Below are 12394 nucleotides of genomic sequence, written 5' to 3'. Positions count from 1 at the left end.
GCCGAGGACATGCTCAGGAGCTTCTTGTCAGGCGAGTAGTGCCCCTGCTTTCAGTGGAGCTCCACGTGAAAGTGGTGTATCACAGCTTCGCCAGGAAGCTGTTGTCAGGGCAAAACATTATTATTCTGCCTGGAAAAGGTACAATTTGAAGGCTTTCCCCCTTGCCTCCTGTGACTACTTGAGGTAAGCTGAGGTGACAGAACTGGCATCTTAATGCTGCAGTTAATTAGGAAGATTAATTCTTCACTTCTCAGACACAGGAAAATGTTGGTGACCTCATTCCTCTGGAGGTACCAGCAATTACTCATCCCTCAAGCCATATCAATATCCACTCAGGTTGCGCGAGGCCGGTGGAGTACGCCCTGCACTGCCATTACTGTGCGCTTTCTGAGCTGAATGCACAACTCCTACCTGGCACACAGCTCCTCCCTGCCAAAGTCCTCCAGCCAGAGCTTCGTTTAGTCTAAAGAAATGTCACAGCAAGTTTCGATCCCCTGCATAGCATGGGCTGTAAGAGTTGCTCATGTGTCTACAGCCTTAAACTTAAATCAGTCACACTTGAGCTTGCAGTTTTGTTCCGAACCCCCCCCAAAATGGCCAGAAAAGGTTTAATCACATTTTATGCTTTCTTTAAAAGAGAAATACTCTTTTTTGCTGCTGTTCGGTGCACTTTTAAGTGAACAAAAGCACTGAGAGACCTTTAATCGAACGCCTATTAGGGCAGCACAATAGTAAAAAGTTACCTAGCATGTAAAACCCAATGCAGCCACCAGAGACAATGGTGTTTTAGAAGCAAGTGGAGCCTCGGAAGAACAGCATCGGTAAAGGTACGCCCGTGTTACTAGACTGTATGCGATCACAACTAAATGTACAACATGAGACAAATAAAAAAGATACATAGGCAAAGAGTCTGCCCACAAGTGCACACTCCTACTGCCCTTTAAAATAAAATAAAATATATAGGGAGGCATAGATCATAGCCAGTGATTCAGCACTTTTCCCTTTATTTTCTGCCATCTCACCTCCTTGAGCCTTACTTTTTCACCAGATCTGCCTCCACTGAGCAACTCATTTAAATGGCTTTCTGGAGAAACAGGTCTCATTAACCCTGTGGTACGAGGAATACCTCATGTTGCTGCATCGAAGTGCTGACGGCACTGCTGCACACGTCAGCCAAAGGCGTGACTGATCTGCAGTAGCAGCAGCCATACAAACATTGATTTGATGCCGCTCTCAACAACCTATATATGTTGTTAGAGCACAACAGAACTAGTTTGCACAGGATCTTTATTTCATGAATGAATGAAGAAGCAATGTGTACGAGATCATTTATGCCATCATGAACTAAACAAGTGTTGCAAATTAAGGATATATAAAACCTCTATGTGCTTTTGTTCATCATAGCCATTTTGGGGTCACATGCAAACCCCACCAATGAAAACTTATCGGTAAAAGCTCCGTGGCATTCCCCCGAGGCCCTGAGTGCTGTCCCGGGTGAACGTGCCAAGTGCCCGTGGCACAACGTCTTGTCTACTACCCCTGGGCGAAGGCGCGAGCACGCTGCTGGGGGACTCGCTGCCGGGCAGGGGGGAGGTGCGGGGCTTTGCACAGGCGTCAGTGGCTACACAAGGGTGCAGAGCCATTCAGAGGCCATTACTCTGTGGAAAACTTGTTTCCAAACCATTAGCCGAATGGCTTGTACTCCAGCGTTGTTAAGCTCTGAGTTAGACTCGCGTTTTACTCCTAGCCTGGTCTCTCTCTGCACAGAAATGGCTCCAGCGCTGGGTCAGCGATGTTTTAGACGTTCCCTTTTGGATAGCAGCAGAGGAGCGTTGAATCCAGTGCGCTGCTGGCAGGGCCGGCCGGGCGACACAGGCGGCTCGGGAGCGCCCGCAGGTGCTCGTCGGGGCACTGATCCAGCCGCTGAAAGCCAGAGGTTTTCTGTATGGTGACCTTCACTCTAGCCCAGCTCAAAGAGGGTATCTCGAGAGTACTAACTCAGAAATAACTCTTGCAGTGAAGACAAGCCCTAAAAGAAGATGAAACATGCTGTTTTCCTGGTGTTTCTTTCAGTTGTTTTAAGCATTTAGAGCCCAAAAGAGTATATTTGAACAAAATAGCTCCCATTTGGATCACTATATTAAAGGTTTCATCAGTGTTTGAACCGTAAATCCCATCATTGCTCCTCAGCCAGAAAACTTTGCTGCGTGCTGAGGCTCAGTTTATAGTATTTTTCCCAGGAGAAGATGATTTATATAATTTTAGTCATTATTGGCTTGGCTCTCCCCATCACTAGAGGAGAGAGTCTGATTTTAGCGGTTTTGTTCCTTCTGGCACGCGCGAGCGGAGCTGGTGAGCGGTGGGGGCAGGAGACGTTTGCCAGCGTTTCTCCTGCTAGGGGAGTCTTTTGGACGCCGTTTTGCAAGCTTTGCAGCCAACCGTTCTTCAGCAGAGCCTTGCGTGTACAGTACTGCCCCTTACTGTGTTCGGGGGGCTTGAAGTGCTTCATAGGACTTCACCAATTCCTTATCACTTTACAGTATTTGGTAAACACGTACAAAACAGTGTTGGACACACAAGCAAGGCAGCTCCTATTACAAATCACTTCTAAATATGAAGGGGGGAAGAGAAAGGACTTCCTGGTACAGCCTGCGGTGCTGGGGAAAGCGAGGCCGGTGGGTGGCCGATGGACCGGAGCTGGCGCGTTTGCTTTCCCAGGGCGGCTGCTCGAGGGCAGCCGCGGTGCGGTGGTGCCGGCGGTGCCGCGGGGCGAGGCGAGGCGAGGCGAGGCGAGGCGGGGAGGCTGCCTCTGCCGCCTGGTTCGTAACGCTGCTCCTGATCTGTCGCTGCAGAAAGCAGATTGCTGCTGGACCGATTATCATGTAATTTTATGGCTGCGTAATTTATGAAGGGCAGGTAGCTGACGTCAGGGAGACTTGACTGGTCCTTCATTCGTTTTCGAAGGCAGAGCAGAGGTATCAGAAATTTCTGTAGGTTTTTGCAGGCAGTCACACTGTTTCCACTCTGCCAGTTCTCATCTCTTTTTTTGCCTATCTTTTAACCTTAAACAAATTGTCAGACTGATCACCTTTGGAAACCCTGTATCAGATTCCTGTATTATCTTATCCTTACCCTATCTTCGACAACGTACAGAAAAGAATATACTTTCAAAGGGATGACAGTGCACCTAGTATCCGCACTAGAAAAGCTATGCAGCAAAAAGCAAGGGGAAAAAGAAGTAAGTCTGCATGCCCATAGGCATGCAAGCGGTGGCATGTGGCACCTAGAAAGAAAGGCATAGTTTCTAAATGGCTTGCGTAAAGCAATGTCCTGGATAAACTCTTGCAGTTCACATCCAGCTTTATTCTTTAAATATTTTTACATGGTAGAATCCCACCTAAATCACAGGGAAAGTAAGAGCTGGGGAAAGAGAGTCATGCTCCCGAAGGCAGCAGGGAGGGTAGCCAGCCGCGGCGGCGTGCGGCTGTGCCTGCGGTTCCCGGTGGAGACGGCTGCTGCCGGCAGCAGTTTTCAGCCCCGTCTCCAGGGAGCAGCCGCTCCTGTCGCACCACCTCTTTGAGAACACAGCGCTGCCGGGGGGGCTGTCATCACATCCCCCTCCCTCTCGGAGAGAAGAAATTAAACATTTATTAAACAAAAGAAGGAATAATTACCCTCTAGCCTGGTAATACCACAGGCATTGACAAAGGCAGGAGTTATTTCCTGCTCTATAGACTTTTTAATCCTTTTTCTAAAACAGGGTAATAGCATGCCCAGGAGGAACTGAGACCATGACAAGGAGTGTCTTAAGTACGAGTGCGAGCCACTGGGCTGACGGAAAAGAGAGGCCTGATGGGACCGTCGGCACCTGCCATGTCATTTTTCTGGGTTTTCCACAAGTCCTTCTAGACCAAAACCTTTCAACACAATTCAGTCTAAGTTTGCAAACTGCTTCCAGATGACTGAAGCTACCTTTTTTTCAGAGAATGAACACTTGACAGAAATCTTTTTGCTTGTCACTGCTCGTACGCTAGGGCCTGCTCAGCTCCTTCTGCAGGCACGCTCCGCGTTTACGTCTCTCAGGGCCACAACAGGCGCCGCATTTCTGGGCACGGGGCGAGACAACGTGGCTGTCCATCATTAAAATGCTCCTTTGCAGGCACCTTGGGCCTGAGGAGGGAGAGAATTTATATTCACTGTCATATCCTACACAAAGAAAGCCTCTCCCCTTCTCCCACCCTCGTTTTTCTCCTAGGCAATGCTCTTCTTGCCCTTCTTAGTGATTATCTGCAAGGCCCCTAAGAAAATGCACATTCGGAAGAGACAGGCGCTTTCTGCTCCACAGCCCAGCTAGATTCTCCACTCTTGAGCTTATGGATGCTAATGTTAGGCTGCGCTTTCACACTCGCCTTCAGTAAGAAGTAGCACCAGTTCCTAGTGGGGAGATCTCCGAAGGCCCTGTGCCTTCCAAGGGAGGGTGGAGGGAACCTCTCTCTCGCCTCTCTTGCTTCCTAGAAGACTAGCATTTGACTGTTTTTTTGGTACCCTTTTCTCACTACCTATGGTGAAGAAAAGGAGGCTGAACTGGGCATATTCAACCTTTTCTCTCGTAAGAGCACTGGAGCTAAAGCCTTATTTTAATCTTGTCATCCTGCAACAGCTGCATGAAGGATAGAAGAGATTCTTACTCTTGCATTTTAGTATTAGTGTTTATTTAGGTGGGATTTTTCACTTGTTTTCTTTAATGACTGCTAATTTCATATTTTAGGTATACACAGTGGCATAGCTAGATGGATAGCTTAGATGCAAAAAGATCACCATCACATGTGGCTCAGAAAAGTCCCAAGCAGTTGATCATTAGAGGGTGGAAAGTATATGAGGAAATTATCACTAATGCTTCCCCTGCTCTTACACTGTTTCGTAGGCATGTACTACAAACCACTGTCAGAAACAGAATATTAAGCTTACATGGACTTTTGGTCAGACATAATGCAGGTCCTGCTGCATTCTTACTATATTCTACTGGCAAGGATAGGGGATTTTTCCAAACATTTTTCACAGGCTCGTATGCTGGAATTGTATCACTAAGTCTGTTAAATGTACAGAACTGGAGACTTTTGAAAGTCCTTCCCAGCCTTCAAGAACAGTAATTCCAATGATGCGGCAATCCATACAAAATTTATATATTATGCTCTAAACATGTACGAATTTGCAGCAGTTTTATATCAACCTCAGCATTTGCACAGTGACTGTTAGTACCTGGAGCCTGATGTGAGGCTGAATTCTCCTGGTTTTAGCTATTTTAAAGTTAGGCACTTTGTTTACTCTAGTGATGTAGATTGCCTCAGATGCTGATGGAGTAGGATAGTCACTTGACTGTAGGGAATGATTTATACATTTATATATTTCTTACCTCAAACTTTGGAGGATGTGAATTGCCTTCTGGACATATCTGTGACTCCACTGACCAAAGAAAAAGCCTCCACAACCACTTTTGACAAAGTAGCCAGAAATTAGACAACTGCAGGTAGGTGAAGTTAATAGCAACCTTAGTTATGTTCTAAGTATGTTTTATTGGATGACAAGCTTGAAACATACCCAAAGCAGTATTTTGCAGTGTCACGTCCAAGGAATTAGAAATTCCTGAATTTTGTGCTCCTAGATTTTTCCAAAAAGGGCTGTGCTGCAATGGAATTTGAACCTAGTATAAGCTGCTAAATTATCCTTAAGCCCAAATTAGCTGGACGTAATGAAGGTTTATTCCCCACCTCATTTTAATGTGAAACAGTCACATTTCCTAAATGCTTTTTTAGTAAAGACATTTTCTAAAAGCTTTTTTCTTTAGTGCACCCAGTTAATCTGCTTTCCTTCTGTAAAAGCACTTCTGTTAGCTTTTCAGATCACATTAGTCTTCTAAGTGTTTTGATAAGGAGATACATACAGCTGTAAAGAAAAAAAATCACTTCCTTTGTTGAAAACCAGTCACACGTCCCAGAATCCCTTTTTGAGAAATATTTTCCCAGGTGAGAATTTTCAGAAATGTTTTATAATTCCAGAAGCCTTCATTTATGGATACAAAATTTAAAAGGCCTCCCGTTTTCAGAAGTACTTTTACATTGTCCCACTTCTATCATCCAAAAAAAACCCCTCAGACATCACTAGGAAAATCTTAGCATCAGCAGTCTTCGACTTCACAGCTGAAGGGTAATTCATAGACCACTTATATACAAATACAGTTAATATAACTTGGCTTAGAGCTGCAACTCTGAATGATTTGGCATAGTAGTGGCATACTCCATAACTCTTAAGGTTAGCTAAACATAAATGAGCAGACTGCATCAAAGAAGCGGCAGAGCTCCTCCTTATCGCAGGGTGGCTAAGTTTTCACCCCATGATTTCGGAGCAAGGCTGCTGAGCATTTTATCGCTGAATACTCTAAGGCTTTAGGGACACACCTTGCTTTCAGGCTTCTTTAAGGCCTCTTTGAACTGGACTTCAGTTGCTATGAACCTTACTAAAAGAGTTTGTGGAAACATTTAAGACATGGCTCATTATAGCAAAAATGCCAGGTTCCTGACGGATAGCTGATAGCAAACCTGAAGGGAACTGCTGTAGGCTGAGGGTAGCAAGGGCTGGCAGGCACGGAGAGATGGCACAGGCCCTTCCTATAGACATTTGCGCTTTCGTTTGCCTGAATGGTACCCTCTCAAAACCAGAAGGTTCATCAGTTCATTAGCTCTTATCTCCTCACCTCCGCACGCTTGGGGTTTTCTTCCTCCTTTTTTAGGGCCGTGCACTGAGCTCACTAAACTCTATAAAGTGAAAGGGCCTGAATTAATTCTACATCAACATGGGGGACTGCTGCATGCTGAAATGATCCTGTCTTCATGCACTGGGGTTATGCCTTAATGTTTGTATTAAAGTCAAAGGGGGCTCAAGGCTTCTTAGTGGTGTAGGCCAAACTGAATTTTGCTATCTTGAGGATGAGCAAAAAACCAGTTACTCAGAAAAGCCATCCGCAGCAATGCAGATGCTGCTGCTTGCTCAGGCCTGCCTCTCTCCGGCAGCCCGGGGCCTCCGTGCTGGCGGCAGTGGCTGCAGCAAGTGGAGCTCGGGAGGAACGGGCTGGAGGGGGCAGCGCCGGGCTGCCCCAAACGGGGGCACGTTATCACCCCGCATGCCTAAGGCATCACCTACGTTGCCCCTGCCATAAGGCAAGATTAATTAAAATACACGTCTGGATGGAATTAAGGAATGTTTGGTTTTGCATGGGAATAAGAAGCCACGCAGCTGGCATGTGAAACAGGTTTTCAGGCAACATAAAGGGGAAAAGAAAGGCTGTATACAGGATTTGTCAGATGAAGGTGAGATTTGAATTCCTGATCTCTCCTTCCCACCTGACTTCCCTTTCACCGCAAAAGGACTGGGTTAGTGAATTTACCCTTCCCTTCTTCAGGAGTCAGTGCCAGGCTTTTTTATCATATTAAAGTGTGTCTGGTTCAGCTTGCAGCACATATTTCCAATTATGCAGCAAATGCTGGGTAGATGGACGTTACCCATGCATAAACACCATTCCGTGTTACCGTGTGCGATGCTCATGAGCAGAAACAGGCCGCCGAATGTTCCTGATTTCCTGAAGAACGGGCGCAAAAAGTGCAAAATAACTCAATAAAATGTCTAGTGTAGAGATTATTAAATATTTATGGTATCACTGCGTTTTTCTCCAGACCACTTCAGACCTAAACATATGCTTATATTTGGTGTTCTGACTTTTGCCATTTCCATGAGATTTTTATAAAATACAGGTTCAGCGTTCCTGTTAAAACCGAGCTCTGTGACATTGGTGACACAGTCTTACAGTGGTGCAACCTAGTGCTGGTGTAGTTCGCTCCCGAAAAAGCACAGCAGCTGTTGCAAACTAACAAACGGAGCTGAAGGTGACGTGTTTTGCTGCACAGCGTAGTGTGCGCAGGCCATCAGCTCTGTGGGGCCACGGGCCAGCGCTTGCCTGGGGCCGGCTCCCTTTCTCTCAGCTGCTCATTCGCCCTGATTCGGTCGGGTCCTGAGTCCCTCTTGAAAGCTGGTCTTTCGGTTATTTTAAATTGGTTATTTTACACTCGGCCACTCTACATAAGGACCTTAGTGAAAGCTGAAGGCATTTAGGACATCACCTTTTCTTCTTGTGTACATTACACTTGAATGCCAAATTCAGCCCAGAGGCTCCTTCATTGCTAGCATGATACTTGACTCAGTGACTTTCACACCTTTCAGCTCAAGCTCTCTCTTGCTCTGTCAGACCTTTATGGATAAGATACTGTGGCCGTGCTCAGGGATTTAGCTAAATGTCTTGGGTAACTTCAATGCGAGTTTTGTAGTTCAGTCCCTGAAAGCCAGCCTGCAGATGTCTTCCTTACTGTGTGTGCTTCTTATTCTTTCATTTAATTTCTTCTAGATTTTGTTAATCAAAGAACTAAAATCTGATAGCAAACAAAAATATATGTAGTTCATTAATGTGGAAGTTGAAAAGGAAGCTTCTTTTCTATTCAGCTCTGAGGGACCTCACATTTTATTGTGTTTGTGATGGATGGCATATGAATAGCTGCTCAGGCTCTCTAAACGCTAAAGCTCTGCATAAAATAGGAAACTGGCAGGTATTTGCAACACTTGTTTTGTTTTTAATTACATAGTATAGGTGGGATATCTGTTTTTAAAAATGAACCATTTTTTCTTTGGAACTAAAGTGATCAGTCTGTTAACAGAAAAACACAGTTTTTATACTTGCACACAGATGCATGCCTTTTTTGCCTGGGCACATCCAGGAGGCAGCACCTACCCCGCAAAGGGAGCCGCGGCACTGCCTGCGCTGTTCCTGCCCTCTCGGATGGAACCAGCTTCCTCGACTCTTTTTCCTGTCTGTGCAGTCATTGAGCAGGTTTCGTTTCCCCCCACTCTGCCTGCAATGCAGTTAAAATAAGCAGCAATTTCCCTGCAGTACTGAAAACACACTGTGCACTGAACTAATCACTGCCCTTTACAAAACTGTAGAAAAGAAAAAACATAACAAGCCTCCCCAGAATACTGTCAGCATGTGAAAGTTTCCCAGGAACCTTAGAAAAATAGCAAAAGGAGTTGCACATGCTGCAGGAGGATTTATGTTAAATTCCCAGCTGGACTCTGAGGACATTGGATAAGACGATTAAAGAAAAAAATAATGCAAAAAATGTTTTCTTTTATTGTATTCTGGCTACACAAGATCAGGAGAGAAGGAGACATAGTCATGGCAACTAAACAGGCCCAACCTCTTGAAATACCAGAAGAAGCTATGAATATACTTGTGTGTGGTAAATTATCAAAAACATCAAAACTTCTGGAGCGATTACAGCTTTTGAGGAACGAGAGCCTCTTGTGTTGTGAAAAGAGTGCTTTCTTGGAGACTGAAAAGCTAATTAGTTCTCAGTTCAGCTTGAGCAAATAGATCAGTCTGAGTTGAGCAAATCATTCTGTCACACAAGATTTCATCATGTGAGGGATAAAGAGAGTGGCAATTTTGTCACATAGTATTTTGCTGAAGAATATCAAAATTGGTATGACTCAAAGTCATGCACTAAAGGTAAACTTCACTCTGGAAAAAAGGAAGCCCAGCAATCAGTGATACATTTCACCAATGCAGAAAATGGTTCAACATACTAGAGGATCACTACTCAGGCCTCTTCAGTGAACTAGGAGCACGTCAGTCATGAGAGTTGCCTAGCAGTAGCAGTGAACTCTTACTTTAACTGCCCAAAATTGTCTCTAAGGCTGAACATCTTTATGTTACTAGATCTCACAGCTGATTATTGGCACTAGAGCAGTCCCAGTGTAGGGAGCGCCCAGGAGCTGTTGCATTCTAAAGACTGAGCAAGGAAGAACGGCTTTAATCCCAGTCTGCCCAGCTCCATGAGCCCGATGTCGGATGGCCCGGCACAGAGAGCTTTATAACGTTTACTAAAGGGACAAAGAAAATGATTAAGAGGGACTTAGGAACATAGCCAGCCCAATTTTTGTTTCAAAAAACAGAATCACCCTCAGAACATAACACATATAAAACTGATCCAGCTTCTCATGTAAGGAGAAACAAGGATGGAGAGGGAGGCTGGAAAATAAAGTAGGTTCGTCTATGATTACTATGATAAAAAAAAAGGATTAGATCAAATATCTCAGTCTAAACTAGAAACATATCTAATAACAAGTATGACTTGGTTTTGGAGATTTACCTCTTAAGCTCATATCAAATGATGGCAGTGTTGCAGCAGAATGCCATGTGGGCCCCTGAGACTTCATCTTTGAGTAATGACCATCTCGAGGAGCCAAAGCCGGGGGAGACAGAATTTTGCTAGGAGTGCTCAAGTCAGAAGTCTGCAGACGTGCTCCAAACTGGGGAGAGTGGAGTTTTGATGCTGGAGATAATCCTGACTGGCACAGAGAGCTGCCACTATCCCCTTTTGTTTATTAAGAAGGCTGACTTTGGACTGTAAATTAAAAGAGGAGCAAGGCAGTAAGTGGCTATTCTGGGATTAACTAGAATACTTAGACGTCTATAAGCAACAAGCAGCCTTTCCCTGCAGGGAGGCCCCCACCGGCCGCTTTCATTTGTGATGCCGTGAGTAAAGTTTATTGGAGGGCCCTCAATCTCCAGCCAGAAACAGTGCAGAGCAAATCTTTGGCGTATTCCCAACACAATCTGCTGTCTTAAACACTTTGCGTAATCTTGAAGTATAAAGAGTGAGAGTAGCAATCCCAGATACAGTGACAGATAGTTCCTCTATTTGCTATTTGGAGTGAGAAATCAGCTTTCTCCCATCACGTGAGTGGTACAGTAGAGCTGGGTAAGAAGAAAACACAATTGAAGAACGTGTATGAATGAGTTAAATCATCCCTGAAAAGTGTACAGGCTGACTGGTGTGTATATTGGCCTAATTTTCTAAACACATTCATAAATATTTGTAGGATAAGGGCCACTGTTAATCCATGAAGTTTCTGAGTGAGACAGGTGGGATTAAGGTCTGACTCTGTAATCTCATTCTGTTTATTTATTGTTCTCTTTTTGTTTTATAACCAGGATCTACTTTCAGTGAGTGTTTTGTCTGGCCATATTTAGTAGAACTGTTTCTTGCTGAAATTAAGGAGTTGGCCACACTTAATAGAAACAATTCCGATTAAACCACACATTGCAACTCAAGCTAACTCTTTAGCAGGCAGTGCTCTGTGACATCCGAGACGCTATATTGCTATTACTTCTATTTTGTTCAGCTTCTCACCTTCAAAGTGTGACCTATCTTTGTAAGTAAGTGTTTACTAGGTCAGAGTATAATGTTTACATTTCCAGATATCTAGTATCTTCTATTCCAGTATCTACTTAAGTCACCTTTGAAATGTACCCATCCAGGCTGGCCTATGTGCATCTCGCTCTAATTCCATTTTCTTTATTCACTGGGCTGTGGAATAAAATGGTGCCAGCAGTACTTGATGCTAGCAAGCTATGCTGTACTGAGTCTAACTTCTGCATATCACACTCATGGCATTTGGTGCTATTTGTAGATCATTTTGCTGTTTTAACTGTCAGTAAGGGTGCTCCTTTCCTCAGGAATGTGTGCAATTGCTCAGACTAGTTACTTTTTTTTTAATATAACTCATTATAAATGTGATTAAATTGAATAGAAAACCAAGGAACCCCTTGAAAAGTAACTTTGTACGTCTTCCTTGTAACCTACAAGCATATTATTTTCAGCAAATTAAACACAGGGAGAAGGAAATGTGAGCCTGGCTACAAATAACAATGCAAAAGTGCCAAATTTGTACAAATAATGCAAAAGTGCGAAATTAGTACTTTACAGTACTGCAACAAAACTATTACACAGCATTATGGATTTCAACCCTGCTATAAATATCCTCACCAGTGCCGTCTTTGCACGGAGTGATGCAGCTCCACGTGTAGCAACTTAGGCTGCCAAATGTGCTGACATTAGTTCCAGATGTTTGTGTATGGTAACAAGGAGGAGCAGAGGAGTCAGGCTGAGGACCAAAGCAGAAATAATGCGAAGTGCTGCCACAGATGGGAACAGCTCTCTGTTACTGGGTGTAGGGGGTCCTGGGATGGTGCATTCGAAGCCGGGAGCTTTAATCGCGATGAAGTCCGTTATGGTGAGCTTTTGATTTCATGTGGTGGAAACAGCAGTAAGATGGTCTGCGAGTGAGGGGGGCCACAGTGGTTAGAAAGAGCATCCAGCAGGGAAGAGAGGAGGAAAGGGAAGCTGCTGGTGTGAGCGATGCAAAGATGCCCTGCGCACTAGGCTGGCAATGGTTCTGGCCTGTGTTTAACAGTTGAGCTGGACATACTTAATACAAAGTTTGCTAA

General features: G+C 44.6%; 1 protein-coding gene and 1 long non-coding RNA gene across 4 annotated transcripts in view; one reads left to right on the top strand and one right to left on the bottom strand.

Annotated features, from left to right (window-relative positions):
- Positions 1-12394, top strand: part of LOC135329393 (uncharacterized) — a 194514-nt gene that overhangs the window by 160404 nt on the left and 21716 nt on the right. The gene's annotated exons all lie outside the window — the stretch shown is intronic.
- CHRNA7 (cholinergic receptor nicotinic alpha 7 subunit) overlaps positions 1-12394 on the bottom strand; it is a 46733-nt gene that overhangs the window by 22799 nt on the left and 11540 nt on the right. The window lies entirely within an intron of this gene.

This window comes from Dromaius novaehollandiae, chromosome 10 (genome assembly GCF_036370855.1).
Source record: "Dromaius novaehollandiae isolate bDroNov1 chromosome 10, bDroNov1.hap1, whole genome shotgun sequence".
Taxonomy (NCBI): domain Eukaryota; kingdom Metazoa; phylum Chordata; class Aves; order Casuariiformes; family Dromaiidae; genus Dromaius; species Dromaius novaehollandiae.
This window is presented reverse-complemented; position numbering and strand designations above follow the sequence as displayed.